This window comes from Pseudophryne corroboree, chromosome 1 (genome assembly GCF_028390025.1).
Source record: "Pseudophryne corroboree isolate aPseCor3 chromosome 1, aPseCor3.hap2, whole genome shotgun sequence".
Taxonomy (NCBI): Eukaryota; Metazoa; Chordata; class Amphibia; order Anura; family Myobatrachidae; genus Pseudophryne; species Pseudophryne corroboree.
In genome coordinates, this window is record NC_086444.1 from 1,121,159,875 (window position 1) to 1,121,173,614 (window position 13,740).

The following is a 13,740-nucleotide window of genomic DNA, read 5'->3' on the forward strand; positions in this document are numbered from 1 at the left end:
CACTCCTGAACCTGCCCTGCCATAACCTGAAGCAAGAGTTGGTAATGAGGTGGAATTCAACACTCTATATGCTTCAGAGGATGAAGGAGCAGCAAAAGGCCATTCAAGCCTATACATCCACCTACGATATAGGCAAAGGAGGGGGAATGCACCTGGCTCAAGCGCAGTGGAGAATGATTTCTGTCTTGTGCAAGGTTCTTCAACCCTTCGAACTTGCCACACATGAAGTCAGTTCAGACACTGCCAGCTTGAGTCAGGTCATCCCCCTCATCAGGCTTTTGCAGAAGCAGCTGGAGAAATTGAAGGAGGAGCTAAGATAGAGCGATTATGCAAAGTATGTGGGACTTGTGGATGGAGCACTGCATTCGCTTTGCCAGGATTCAAGGGTGATCAATCTTTTGAAATCAGAGCACTACATTTTGGCCACCGTGCTCGATCCTAGGTTTAAAGCCTACGTTGTATCTCTCTTTCCGGCAGACACAAGTCTGCAGAGGTTCAAAGACCTGCTGGTTAGAAAATTGTCAACTTAAGCGGTGCGTGACACATCAACAGCTCCTCCTTCATTTTCTCCCGCAATTGGGGCTGCGAGGAAAAGGATAAGATTTCTTAGACCACCCGCTGGCGGTGATGCAGGGCAGTCAGGAGCGAGTGCTGACATCTGGTCCAGACTGAAGGACCTGCCAACAATTACTCACATGTCTACTGTCATTGCATATGATTTTGTCACCATTGAAAGAATGGTGGCGGATTATATGAGTGACAGCATCCAAGCAGGCATGTCAGACAGTCCGTACGTATACTGGCAGGAAAAAAAAGGCAATTTGGATGCCCTTGCATAAACTGGCTTTATTTTACCTAAGTTGCCCCCCCCCTCCAGTGTGTACTCTGAAAGAGTGTTTAGTGCAGCCAGTAACCTTGACAGCGATTGGCGTAGGAGGTTACTTTCACAACATGTGGAGAAGATGCTGTTCATCAAAATGAATTATGAATTCCTTCGGGAAACCTTTACCAGCAATTGCCTACAGAAAGTACACAGGGACCTGAGATGGTGGATTCCAGTGGGGACGAATTAATACTCTGTGAGGAGGAGAATCTACAAACTGAAAGGGGTGAGGAATCGGAGGATGAGGATGAGGTCGACATCTTGCTTCTGTAGAGCCAGTTTGTGCAAGGAGAGATTGATTGCTTCTTTTTTGGTGGGGGACCAAACAAACCAGTCATTTCAGCCACAGTCATGTGGCAGACCCTGTCGCTGAAATTATTGGTTTGTTAAAGTGTGCATGTCCTGTTTATACAACATAAGGGTGGGTGGGAGGGCCCAAGGACAATTCCATCTTGCACCATTTTTTCTTCTTTACATCATGTGCCATTTGGGGACTAGTTTTTTAAAGTACCATCCTGTCTGACATTGCCATACAACTCAAGGGGTACTGCCGTATAAGTCCAGTCCAGTGGTGCTGTCTTGTGCTGCATCAGTCCAGTGGTGGTGTCCTGTGCTGTATATTATTTACTCCAAATAAAAACTTTATTATATTATTATCCAAATAAGTTTTACAGGGTTTGCCCTGTGTGGTGTACGGGTACGCTCGCCTGTGCTGCATATTTTTATAATAGCTCCAAATAAAAGGGTTATTATTATCCAAATTAATTTTACAGACTTTGCCAGTTGTGTGTGTGGTTTAGGGGTATGCTCTGCTGTGACACCAATATTGTGCATGTATTACATCTGGGCAAATTCCAGCACGTCCCATGTTGTTTGTGCTGCACACTTGTGTCACTTAGCCATCCAGCTACCTAATTGCACCTCTTTTTCTTCATTGCGTCATGTGCTGTTTGGGGCCTATTCTTTAAATCTGCCATCCTGTCTGCAACTGCAGCGCCACTCCTAGATGGGCCAGGTGTTTGTGCCGCACACCTGTGTCGCGTAGTTTAGTCATCCAGCCACTTTGGTGCAACCTTTTGTCCTAAAAGCAATATTGTGAGGTGTTCAGAATAGACTGGAAATGAGTGGAAATTAATGTTATTGAGGTTAATAATACCGTAGGATCAAAATTACCCCCAAATTATGTGACTTTAGTTGTTTTTATGTTTTTCCAAAAATCATCCAGATCCAAAACCAAAACACGAGAGGGTGGTTTTGGCAAAACCAATCCAGATCCAAAACACGAGCATGGAACCAGATCCAAAACCAAAGCACGAAAAGTGCCAGCCACTCATCTCTAGTATAATGTTTTTGTGCATGGCAAATACTGCTTTATTGTTACACTGCAATTTAGATTTCAGTTTGAACACACCCCACCCAAATCTAACTCTCTCTGCACATGTTACATCTGCCCCCCCCCCCCCCCCCCCTGCAGTGCACATAGTCTGCCCATTAGAGGAAGATTTTGCTTCTGTGATCAACCTTGAATTATGCCCTAAGACTAGGCAGGATACAAATCTGAGACCCTCTATTAACTTTGCTGCTGAATTCATGTCCTATGTTGATGATTTTAGATTTTTTTTATAGCTTTCACATATTTCAACTATACATTAGAAATATTAGAATAATAAGATTAAGTGGGACTCAAATCCGTGACCCTCTGTTAACTTTGCTGCTGCATTAGCCCAGTGGACCATTGCAACTGATATTGCATGCTGTTGGTTTGAGTCATGTTAACTTATTAACATTGCATTGTACTGTGCATCCGGAAAGTATTCACAGCGCTTCACTTTTTCCACATTTTGTTATGTTACAGCCTTATTCCAAAATGGAATATATTATTTTTTTCTCTCAAAAGTCTACACAAAATACCCCAATGACAACATGAAAAAAGTTTTTTTTCGAGATTTTTGCCGTTATTAAACATAAAAACCTAAGAAATCACATGTACATAAGTATTTACAGCATTTGCCATGAAGCTCAAAATTGAGCTAAGGTGCATCCTGTTTCCACTGATCATCCATGAGATGTTCCTACAGCCTAATTGGAGTCCACCTGTCGTAAATTCAGTTGATTGGACATGATTTGGAACGGCACACCCCTGTCTATATAAGGTCCACACTTGACAGTGCAAGTCTGAGCACAAACCAAGCATGAAGTCAAAGGAATTGTCTGTAGACCTCCAAGCCAGGATTGTCTCGAAGCACAAATCTAGGGAAGGGTACAGAAAAATATCTGCTGCTTTGAAGGTCCCAAAGAGCACAGTGGCCTACATCATCCGTAAATGGAAGAACGGTGCTTATCCTGGCTGATGCGCTTACACTTTTATCAGTCTGGAGTTATTGTGCTGCTTTACACAATAATACTTTATTTTTTTATTTTAAACTAGCTGATGTACCAGTCCTTGCCTGGGTTTAAATTTTCTGGTTATTAAGTTATCAACGAGTTGGATGTAGAGTAACTGTCAACATATTAAAAATAATTAGTAGTTTAGTAGGTCTTCCATCACACCCATGAGATGGCTGCAGTGTCGTTTTTGTGGTGTTGCCTGTAGTCCTGATCCCCAACTTTTGTTTCTGTTTAGTTTCATAATCACTTTTCCATTGCAAGATGAGTTTAACATTTTCCTTCTGTTATCAATGTTGCTATTCCAAGACTTTTGCATTTTTTGTCTACCCACATCCATTTCTGTCAGTTATTTTAGGTTATTGATTTATTGTTATTTCAGTCATTGAATGATGGATATTTCTGTCAGTTATTAAAGTTAATTAAAGTTTTAATTTATATTCATCCAGACGAAGGCTCAGAATAGGCTCCTTGTGTCAAATTTCTGCCCACCATACACTAACTGGAGGTCTGACCAGGACCCCAAGCCCCTAATATGTCTTCTGGGATCCAATGTTACCACTCTGAGAAGTTTTCATCTAAATCCACCCAGTGGCAGGCCCCGATCAGGCTCCCTAAGTCAAAGTTCTGGACAGCGTACACCAACGGGAGGTCCAACTGGGACCCCAAACCCATTGTATGTCTTCTGGGATCCAATGTTACCACTCTGAAGTTTTCTTCCAAATCCATCCAGTGGTAGGCTCAGAACCGGCTTCCTGGGTCATAGTTCTGTCCGGCACATTACACAATAAGGTCCAACCAGGGCCCTAGTCTTTCTAAAACCTGGCCGGAATCCAACTGGACCACCTTGTGTTAGATTTATACAAGATGGTACACGGGTGTCCAAATGCATAACCAGACAGACAGAAAGACCAATGACTTATATATATATATATATATATATATATATATATTTATTATATAATTCGTTGGTCTTTCTGGTTATGTGGTTATACACCCATGTACAATCTTGGATAAATCTAACACAAGGTGGTCCACTTGGATCCCGGCCAGGTTTATATATATATATATATATATATATATATATATAAAAAAACATATATATATATATATGTGTATATGTATATATATATATATATATAGAGCTTTTCCAGGCCGGCACTCCAATACAAACTTTACTTACCCCGGTGCACGTTTAAAGACCCTCAGCGAGATCCTCACATATAAACCACAATAACGGCACACAGGGGTTTGAGAAATAATCCGATTCCACAGCAGTTTAAGCCAACGTTTCAAAGTTTTATCTTTTTCGTCAGTAGCCCTGACGAAAAAGATAAAACTTTGAAACGTTGGCTTAAACTGCTGTGGAATCGGATTATTTCTCAAACCCCTGTGTGCCGTTATTGTGGTTTATATATATATATATATATATATATTTATATTTATATATATATATAAAATAAGAATTTACTTACCGATAATTCTATTTCTCGTAGTCCGTAGTGGATGCTGGGGACTCCGTCAGGACCATGGGGAATAGCGGGCTCCGCAGGAGACAGGGCACATCTAAAAAGCTTTTTAGGTCACATGGTGTGTACTGGCTCCTCCCCCCATGACCCTCCTCCAAGCCTCAGTTAGGTACTGTGCCCGGACGAGCGTACACAATAAGGAAGGATCTTGAATCCCGGGTAAGACTCATACCAGCCACACCAATCACACCGTACAACTTGTGATCTGAACCCAGTTAACAGTATGATAACAAAACGAAGTAGCCTCCGAAAAGATGGCTCACAACAATAGTAATAACCCGATTTTTGTAACAATAACTATGTACAAGCATTGCAGACAATCCGCACTTGGGATGGGCACCCAGCATCCACTACGGACTACGAGAAATAGAATTATCGGTAAGTAAATTCTTATTTTCTCTAACGTCCTAGTGGATGCTGGGGACTCCGTCAGGACCATGGGGATTATACCAAAGCTCCCAAACGGGCGGGAGAGTGCGGATGACTCTGCAGCACCGAATGAGAGAACTCCAGGTCCTCCTTAGCCAGAGTATCAAAATTTGTAAAATTTTACAAACGTGTTCTCCCCTGACTACGTAGCTGCTCGGCAAAGTTGTAATGCCGAGACTCCTCGGGCAGCCGCCCAGGATGAGCCCACCTTCCTTGTGGAATGGGCATCTACATATTTCGTCTGTGGCAGGCCTGCCACAGAATGTGCAAGCTGAATTGTACCACAAATCCAGCGTGCAATAGACTGCTTAGAAGCATGAGCACCCAGCTTGTTGGGTGTATACAGTATAAACAGCAAGTCAGACTTTCTGACTCCAGCCGTCCTAACTATATATATATATATATTTTTTTTAGGGCCCTGACCACGTCTAGTAACTTGGAGTCCTCCAAGTCCCTAGTAGCCGCAGGCACCACAAGAGGTTGTTTCAGGTGAAAACGCTGACACCCCTTTATGAAGAAACTGGAGACGAGTCCCAGTTCTGTCCTGTTCAAATGGAAAATTTTAATATGGGCTTTTGTAAGACAAAGCCGCCCATTCTGACAATCGCCTGGCCGAGGCCAGGGCTAACAACATGGTCACTTCCCATGTGAGATATTTGTCAACAGCATGGTCACTTTCCATGTGAGATATTTCAAATCCACAGATTTGAGCGGTTCAAACCAATATGATTTTAAGAAATCCCAACACTATGTTGAGATCTCACGGTGCCCCTAGGGGCACAAAAAAGCTGTATATGCAATACATCCTTTACAATCTGGACTTCAGGAACTGAAGTCAATTCTTTCTGGAAGAAAATCTACAGGGCCGAAATTTAAATGTTAATGAACCCCAATTTGAGGTCCAAAACACTCCTGTTTTCAGGAAGTGTAGAAATCGACCTAGTTGAATTTCCGTCGTGGAGCCTTCCTGGCCTCACCCACGCAACATATTTTCACCACATGTGGTGATGACGTTGTGCGGTCACCTCCTTCCTGGCTTTGACCAAGGTAGGTATGACCTCTTATGGAATGCCTTTTCCCCTCAGGATCCGGCATTCAACCGCCATGCCGTCAAACGCAGCCGCGGTAAGTCTTGGAATAGACATGGTACTTGCTGAATCAAGTCCCTTCTTAGCTCCCCAGGCCCTTAGTCCTCTGTGAGCATTTCTTGAAGTTCCGGGTACCAAGTCCCTCTTGGCCAATCCGGAGCCACTAGTATAGTTCATACTCCTCTATGTCTTATAATTCTCAATACCCTGGTTATGAGAAACAGAGGAGGGAACACATACACAGACTGGTACACCCACGGTGTTACCAGAACATCCACAGCTATCGCCTGAAGGTCTCATGACCTGGCGGAATACCTGTCCCGTTTTTTGTTCGGGCGGGACGCCATCATGTCCACCTTTGGTCTTTGCCAACGGTCCACAATCATGTTGAAAAACTTCCCTATGAAGTTTCCACTCTCCCGGGTGGAGGTCATGCCTGCTGAGGAAGTCTGCTTCCCAGTCGTCCACTCCCGGAAAGAACACTGCTGACAGTGCTATCACATGATTTTCCGCCTAGCGAAAAATCCTTGCAGTTTTCACTGCCCTCCTGCTTCTTGTGCCGCCCTTCTGTTTACGTGGGCGACTGCCGTGATGTTATCCCACTGGATCAATACCGGCTGACCTTGAAGCAGAGGTCTAGCTAAGTTTAGAGCATTATAAATTTGCTCTAAGCTTATTTATGCGGAGAGAATTCTCCAGACTTAATCACACTTCCCTGGAAATTTTTTCCCTGTGTGACTGTTCCCCAGCCTCTCAGGCTGGCCTCCGTGGTCACCGGCATCCAATCCTGAATGCCGAATCTGCGGCCCTCTAGAAGATGAGCACTCTGTAATCACCACAGGAGAGACACCCTTTTCCTTGGATATAGGGTTATCCGCTGATGCATCTGAGGATGCGATCCGGACCATTTGTCCAGCAGATCCCACTGAAGAGTTCTTGCGGGAAATCTGCCGAATGGAATTGCTTCGTAATAAGCCACCATTTTTACCAGGACTCTTGTGCAATGATGCACTGACACTTTTCCTGGTTTTAGGAGGATCCCGATTAGCTCGGATAACTCCCTGGTTTTCTCCACTGGGAGAAACACGTTTTTCTGGACTGTGTCCAGAATCTTCCCTAGGAACAGTAGACGTGTCGTCGGAAAAAGCTGCGATTTTGGAATATTTAGAATCCACTCGTGCTGTCGTAGAACTACTTAAGATAGTGCTACTCCGACCTCCAACTGTTCTCTGGACCTTGCCCTTATCAGGAAAGCGTCCATGTTTCTTTTAAGAAAAATCCTCATTCCGGCCATTACCTTGGTAAAGACCCGGGGCGCCGTGGACAATCCAAACGGCAGCGTCTGAACTGATAGTGACAGTTCTGTACCAGGAACCTGAAGTACCCTTGGTGAGAAGGGCAAATTTGGACCTGTAGGTAAACGTCCCTGATATCCAGTGACATCATATCGTCCCCTTCTTCCTGGTTCGCTATCACTGCTCCGAGTGACTCCATCTTGATTTGAACGCTTGTATGTAAGTGTTCAAATATTTCAGATCTCACCGAGCCGGTTGGCTTCAGTACCACAATATAGTGTGGAATACTACCCCCTTCCTTGTTGTAAGAAGGGTACTTTGATTATCACCTGCTGGGAATACAGCCTGTGAATTGTGTGAGGGGGAGACGTCTCGAATTTCCAATGTACACCTGGGATATTACATGTAGGATCCCGGAGTTCCCTTGCGAGTGTTGCTGAAACTCTTGAGATGACCCCCTACCGCACCTGAGTCCGCTTGTACGGCCCCAGCGTTATGCTGCGGACTTGGCAGAAGCCGTGAGGAGCTTCTGTTCCTGGGAATGAGCTGCTTGCTGCAGTCTTCTTCCCTTTCCTCTCCCCCTGGGCAGATATGACTGGCCTTCGCCCGCCTGCCCGTATGGGGACGAAAGGACTGAGACTGAAAAGACTGTGTCCTTTTCTGCCAATATGTGACTCGGGGTAACAAAAGGTGGATTTTTCAGCTGTTGCCATGGCCACCAGGTCCAATGGACCGCCCCTTTATACGGCAATACTTCCATATGCCGTCTGGAATCTGCCTCACCTGACCACTGTCGTGTCTTCGTCTGGCAGATATGTACATCACATTTACTCTTGATGCCAGAATGCAAATATGCCTCTGCGCATCACACATATATAGAAATGCATCCTTAAAATGCTCTATAGACAATAAAATCCTGTCCCTGTCAAGGGTATCAAAATTTTCAGTCAGGAAATCCGACCAAGCCCCCTCAGCGCTGCACATCCAGGCTGAGGCGATTGCTGGTCGTAGTATAACACCAGTATGTGTGTATATACTGTTATGATATTTTCCAGCTTCCTATCAGCTGGCTCCTTGAGGGCGGCCGTATCTGGAAACGGTAACGCCATGTTTTTTTATAAGCGTGTGAGCGCCTTGTCCACCCTAAGGTGTGTTTTCCAACTCGCCCTTACTACTGGCGGGAAAAAGGGTATACCGCCCATAACTTTCTGTCGGAGGAACCCCACGTATCATCACACACTTCATTTAATTTATCTGATTCAGGCAAAACTACAAGTAGTTTATTCCCACCCTACAAAATACCCTTATTTGTGGTACTTGTGGTATCAGAAATACGTAACACCTCCTTCATTGCCCTTAACATGTAACTTGTGGCCCTAAAGGAAAAATACGTTTGTTTCTTCACCGTCGACACTGGGGTCAGTGTCCGTGTCAGTGTCTGTCGACCGACTGAGGTAAATGGGCGTTTTTACAAGCCCCTGACGGTGTCTGAGACGCCTGGACCGATACTAATTTGTCCGCCGGCTGTCTCATGTCATCAACCGGCTTGCAGCGTGTTGACATTATCACGTAATTCCATAAGTAAGCCATCCATTCTGGTGTCGACTCCCTAGAGAGTGACATCACCATTACAGGCAATTTTCTCCGTCTCCTCACCAACATTTTCCTCATACATGTCGACACACACGTACCGACCTACAGCACACACATACAGGGAATGCTCTGATAGAGGACAGGACCCACTAGCCCTTTGGGGAGACAGAGGGAGAGTTTGCCAGCACACACCAAAAGCGCCATAATGTATATAACAACCCTAGAAGGTGTTGTTTCTATATATGGGCTCTTAATATATAATTATATCGCCAATTTATGCCCCCCTTCTCTTTAACCCTGTTTCTGTAGTGCAGGGGAGAGTGGGAGCCTTCCTCACCAGCGGAGCTGGTCAGGAAAATGGCGCTGAGTGCTGAGGAGAATAAGCTCCGCCCCTTTCACGGCGGGCTTTTCTCCCGGTTATTAGGAAAACTGGCCTGGGTTAAATACATACATATAGCCTTAATGGCTATATGTGATGTATTTATTTGCCAAATAGGTATTTATATTGCTGCCCAGGGCGCCCCCAGCAGCGCCCTGCACCCTCCGTGACCGTGTCAGTGAGCCGTGTAGCAACAATGGCGCACAGCTGCAGTGCTGTGCGCTACCTCTCTGAAGACTGTGAAGTCTTCTGCCGCCTGTTTCCGGACCTCCGTTCCGCCGTCTTTCTTCAGCGTCTGTAAGGGGGATCGGCGGCGCGGCTCCGGGACGAACCCCAGGCTGACCTGTGTTCCGACTCCCTCTGGAGCTCAGTGTCCAGTAGCCTAAAACTTCAATCCTCCTGCACGCAGGTGAGTTGCAAGTCTCTCCCCTAAGTCCCTCGTTGCAGTGATCCTGTCGCCAGCAGGAATCACTGATTAGAAACCTAAAAAAAAACTTTACTAAACAGCTCCTTAAGAGAGCCATCCAGTTTGCACCCTTCTCGGACGGGCACAAAAACCTAACTGAGGCTTGGAGGAGGGTCATGGGGGGAGGAGCCAGTACACACCATGTGACCTAAAAAGCTTTTTAGATGTGCCCTGTCTCCTGCGGAGCCCGCTATTCCCCATGGTCCTGACGGAGTCCCCAGCATCCACTAGGACGTTAGAGAAAAGCTAATGAAGGATATGTGTACAAAGTTTGGTCCAGATCCATCAAGCGATGTAGGAGCCCCCATGAAGAGCAAGTGCTTTATATTCTTGCTATTACCTGTTATTTGTAAGTGCTTCAATCATCTATGATTCTCTGTAAAAATACGGAGGAGATATATAGGGGGTCAGGAGAATGTGGGTATGCTATGTGAAGCAGTGTAACCTTGTGGGGACCAGAAAGGAGACCTACATTTTCAATTGAATCGGTATGTGATCCCGCCACACTGGATGCCGAATGTCAGTATACCAACATTGGCATCTCGTGGCGCTAGTCCAATGGCTCCTGGGGTGACCAGTCATGGGATTGTGAAAAGTAGCAGAAGCAGCCAACATTATGGTACCTACACCTACACTACTAGTTCCCCCAGTCCCTACACCTCCACCAGTACTTGCCACCATCATACAGTATTACAGAGCCTGATTATACTATGCTGCTTTTTACAACAGTCATCTAATGTGGGGAACTACAATTCCCAGCATCTAGAAGTATATGCACCATTACCACACTTTGTTTATTGTGCTCTTGCATTTTTTATTCTATACCAAATAACACATACACAAATTAAAAACTTTATTGAAAAGTATTGTTTTATCATAGCCATAAGAGAGTTGAACATTGGCCCTCATTCCGAGTTGATCGCTCGGTATTTTTCATCGCATCGCAGTGAAATTCCGCTTAGTACGCATGCGCAATATTCGCACTGCGACTGCGCCAAGTAATTTTACAATGGAGATAGTATTTTTACTCACGGCTTTTTCTTCGCTCCGGCGATCGTAATGTGATTGACAGGAAATGGGTGTTACTGGGCGGAAACAGGCCGTTTTATGGGCGTGTGGGAAAAAACGCTACCGTTTCCGGAAAAAACGCAGGAGTGGCCGGGGAAACGGGGGAGTGTCTGGGCGAACGCTGGGTGTGTTTGTGACGTCAAAACAGGAACGACAAGCACTGAACTGATCGCACAGGCAGAGTAAGTCTGAAGCTACTCTGAAACTGCTAAGTAGTTAGTAATCGCAATATTGCGAATACATCGGTCGCAATTTTAAGAAGCTAAGATTCACTCCCAGTAGGCGGCGGCTTAGCGTGAGCAACTCTGCTAAAATCGCCTTGCGAGCGAACAACTCGGAATGAGGGCCATTGTTTCTAGACAGCTTTATAATGTTAGGTAGCACATTTAGGGGAAAATTTACTAAAGGCTGATTTTCATCATTTTTTTAATATTGAGTTCAAATTGATCTAAATTGATGTTGATTTCCATGGGCTAAAACACACATTTACTAACATTTAAAAATGTATATCAAAAAGTAACCAGTTAGTCCTGGAAATACAGCAATTAAAAAATCTATATGAAAATTCACCTTTAGTAAATATAACCCTTGTAATGAACATTCACATTTACTATAAAGCAAGAAAAGACAGACCACGGATACATTCAGGGATATTTATCAAAAGTGTATCAACTACTAACAACTAATTCATTATTTTCAGATTAGAAAATAAAAAAACAAGTCTGGTTGCAATAGGTAACAACACATTTCCTGTGTCCCTTTCTTGGGGACATTTAAAACTATGTTTTAAATGTCCCCAAGAAAGTATATAGTATTTATGGTGTGAATATGCAAATGATGAAATATACTTTCCTTATTTAGTACTGTACACTACTGCAAGCAAAATATAAAAAATATAAAACTATTTGGTAAGTTTAGGTGGGTTAATGTTAGTTACAGTCACATGGCCCACATGTCTTAACAATATTCTGCATAATCATTACATCCTATTTACATGCATTTTCATATTGAAAACTGTAAAAATAAACATTTCTTAAATATAAATTTGTGAAATTGAAACTAATTTGAAATGTACACAAAAACAGATAATAAAACCTTGATTTTCTTACGAGCGGAAACATATTACAAATTGAGTCTTCCGTATCCAAAAATCAGAAATAAGAAATATTCCAAAATACAGTATTTTTTGAGTGACACCTTTCCTTTCTGATGGCTCAATGTACACAAAGTTTGATTAATGCAAAAAATGTTTATTAATGTTTTATAGTTACCTTTAGGCTATGTTTATAAGTTGTATCTGAAACATAAATGCATTCTGTGTTTACACTTGAGTCCCACTCCCAAGATATCTCTTTATAGTATGCAAATATTCCATAATAAAAAGAAAAATATAGTTCTGGTCATAAGCATTGTGGATATGGGAGACTCAACCTGTATTAATATCCATTTGCATTGTATTACATTTCAGCACTTAGTAAATCAGGTTATAAGATCAAATATTCATTTTTATACATTAAGTACATAATTATGCTCAACAAATAAGTTTACTAAATGATTTTACCATAACTCCACAATTTGGTCAAATAAGGCAATGACTCCAAGCACCAAGAATAGTGGTTTTCACACATGCCACATTCAGAATTTGTTTGTTTTTTTATGAGTGAAAAAGGTGAAGAACATGTATTTAACGTTATCCAAAATGATTTTAGTTAAAAAAGAAAAGAAAAATACAGTATATTTATTTTTCATTTTTGAAAAAAAAATATTTTTTTTAAGCATCAGAACATCGATTGGCACCATTGGAAACATTGCAACCAACGCAACTTCCATTTTAATAGCCCGGAGAGCAGCCAGGTACACAAGGGGAGCTTGGGGGGGTTAATATACACTTCCCCATCGGCTGCTATTGTCTGCAAACGCTGGGTGGGAGTTCCTACCGTGCTGACCGTCTGTCCATCTGAGAGCAGCAGCAGAGGGAAGTTTCTCTTCCCTGCAGCTGCTAACACTGTTTATCTGACTGGTTGCATCCTGTGTGACCATGTCAGAAAAAGCACTTGCTGGTGTGGTCACATCTGATGCGGCCATGCCAGGCAAGTGGTTAACAGAGTGAAAAAAGTCAACTGTCCTTTGAAGATATTAGTGATATGATTTTCCCATTATAGGCAAACCTGCTGATATCCATACTCATTACCTAAAAGTGCATATTGTATGTAGATAATACATAACGATTCTTAGAGGGATATCTGAAGTTTGTGGCAAAGTCTTTGATCCTATGTCGGTTTTGCATTTGCCTGAAAGAAAAAAAAGTTAAATATATTAATAAATAGTGGTTGTTGTCATTCTTCTTCTGTAAACATACTAGTGGGAAAAAAAAACATGTCCCAGCTATCCTGGATGAAAGATCTAATAACTGTACTAGCGTTCAGAGTTTATTAGATGGTCGTGGGAACATTATTATTATTATTATTATTATTATAACTACGTGTTACAATAAGTGTATTAGATATTCATGTCATGTTATATATATATATATATATATATAAATAAAATGTAAATGTACAGTGCATCCGGAAAGTATTCACAGCGCTTCACTTTTTCCACATTTTGTTACATCCTTATTTAAAA

General features: G+C 42.9%; 1 protein-coding gene across 5 annotated transcripts in view; it reads right to left on the reverse strand.

Annotated features, from left to right (window-relative positions):
* Positions 1-10,851: 10,851 nt before the first annotated feature.
* Positions 10,852-13,740, reverse strand: part of LOC134927848 (uncharacterized) — a 173,675-nt gene continuing 170,786 nt past the window's right edge. For all 5 annotated transcript variants that reach the window (XM_063922921.1, XM_063922945.1, XM_063922930.1 and 2 more), the window contains one exon: positions 10,852-13,406. The gene's annotated coding sequence lies outside the window, so the exon portion shown is untranslated. The remainder of the gene's footprint in view (positions 13,407-13,740) is intronic.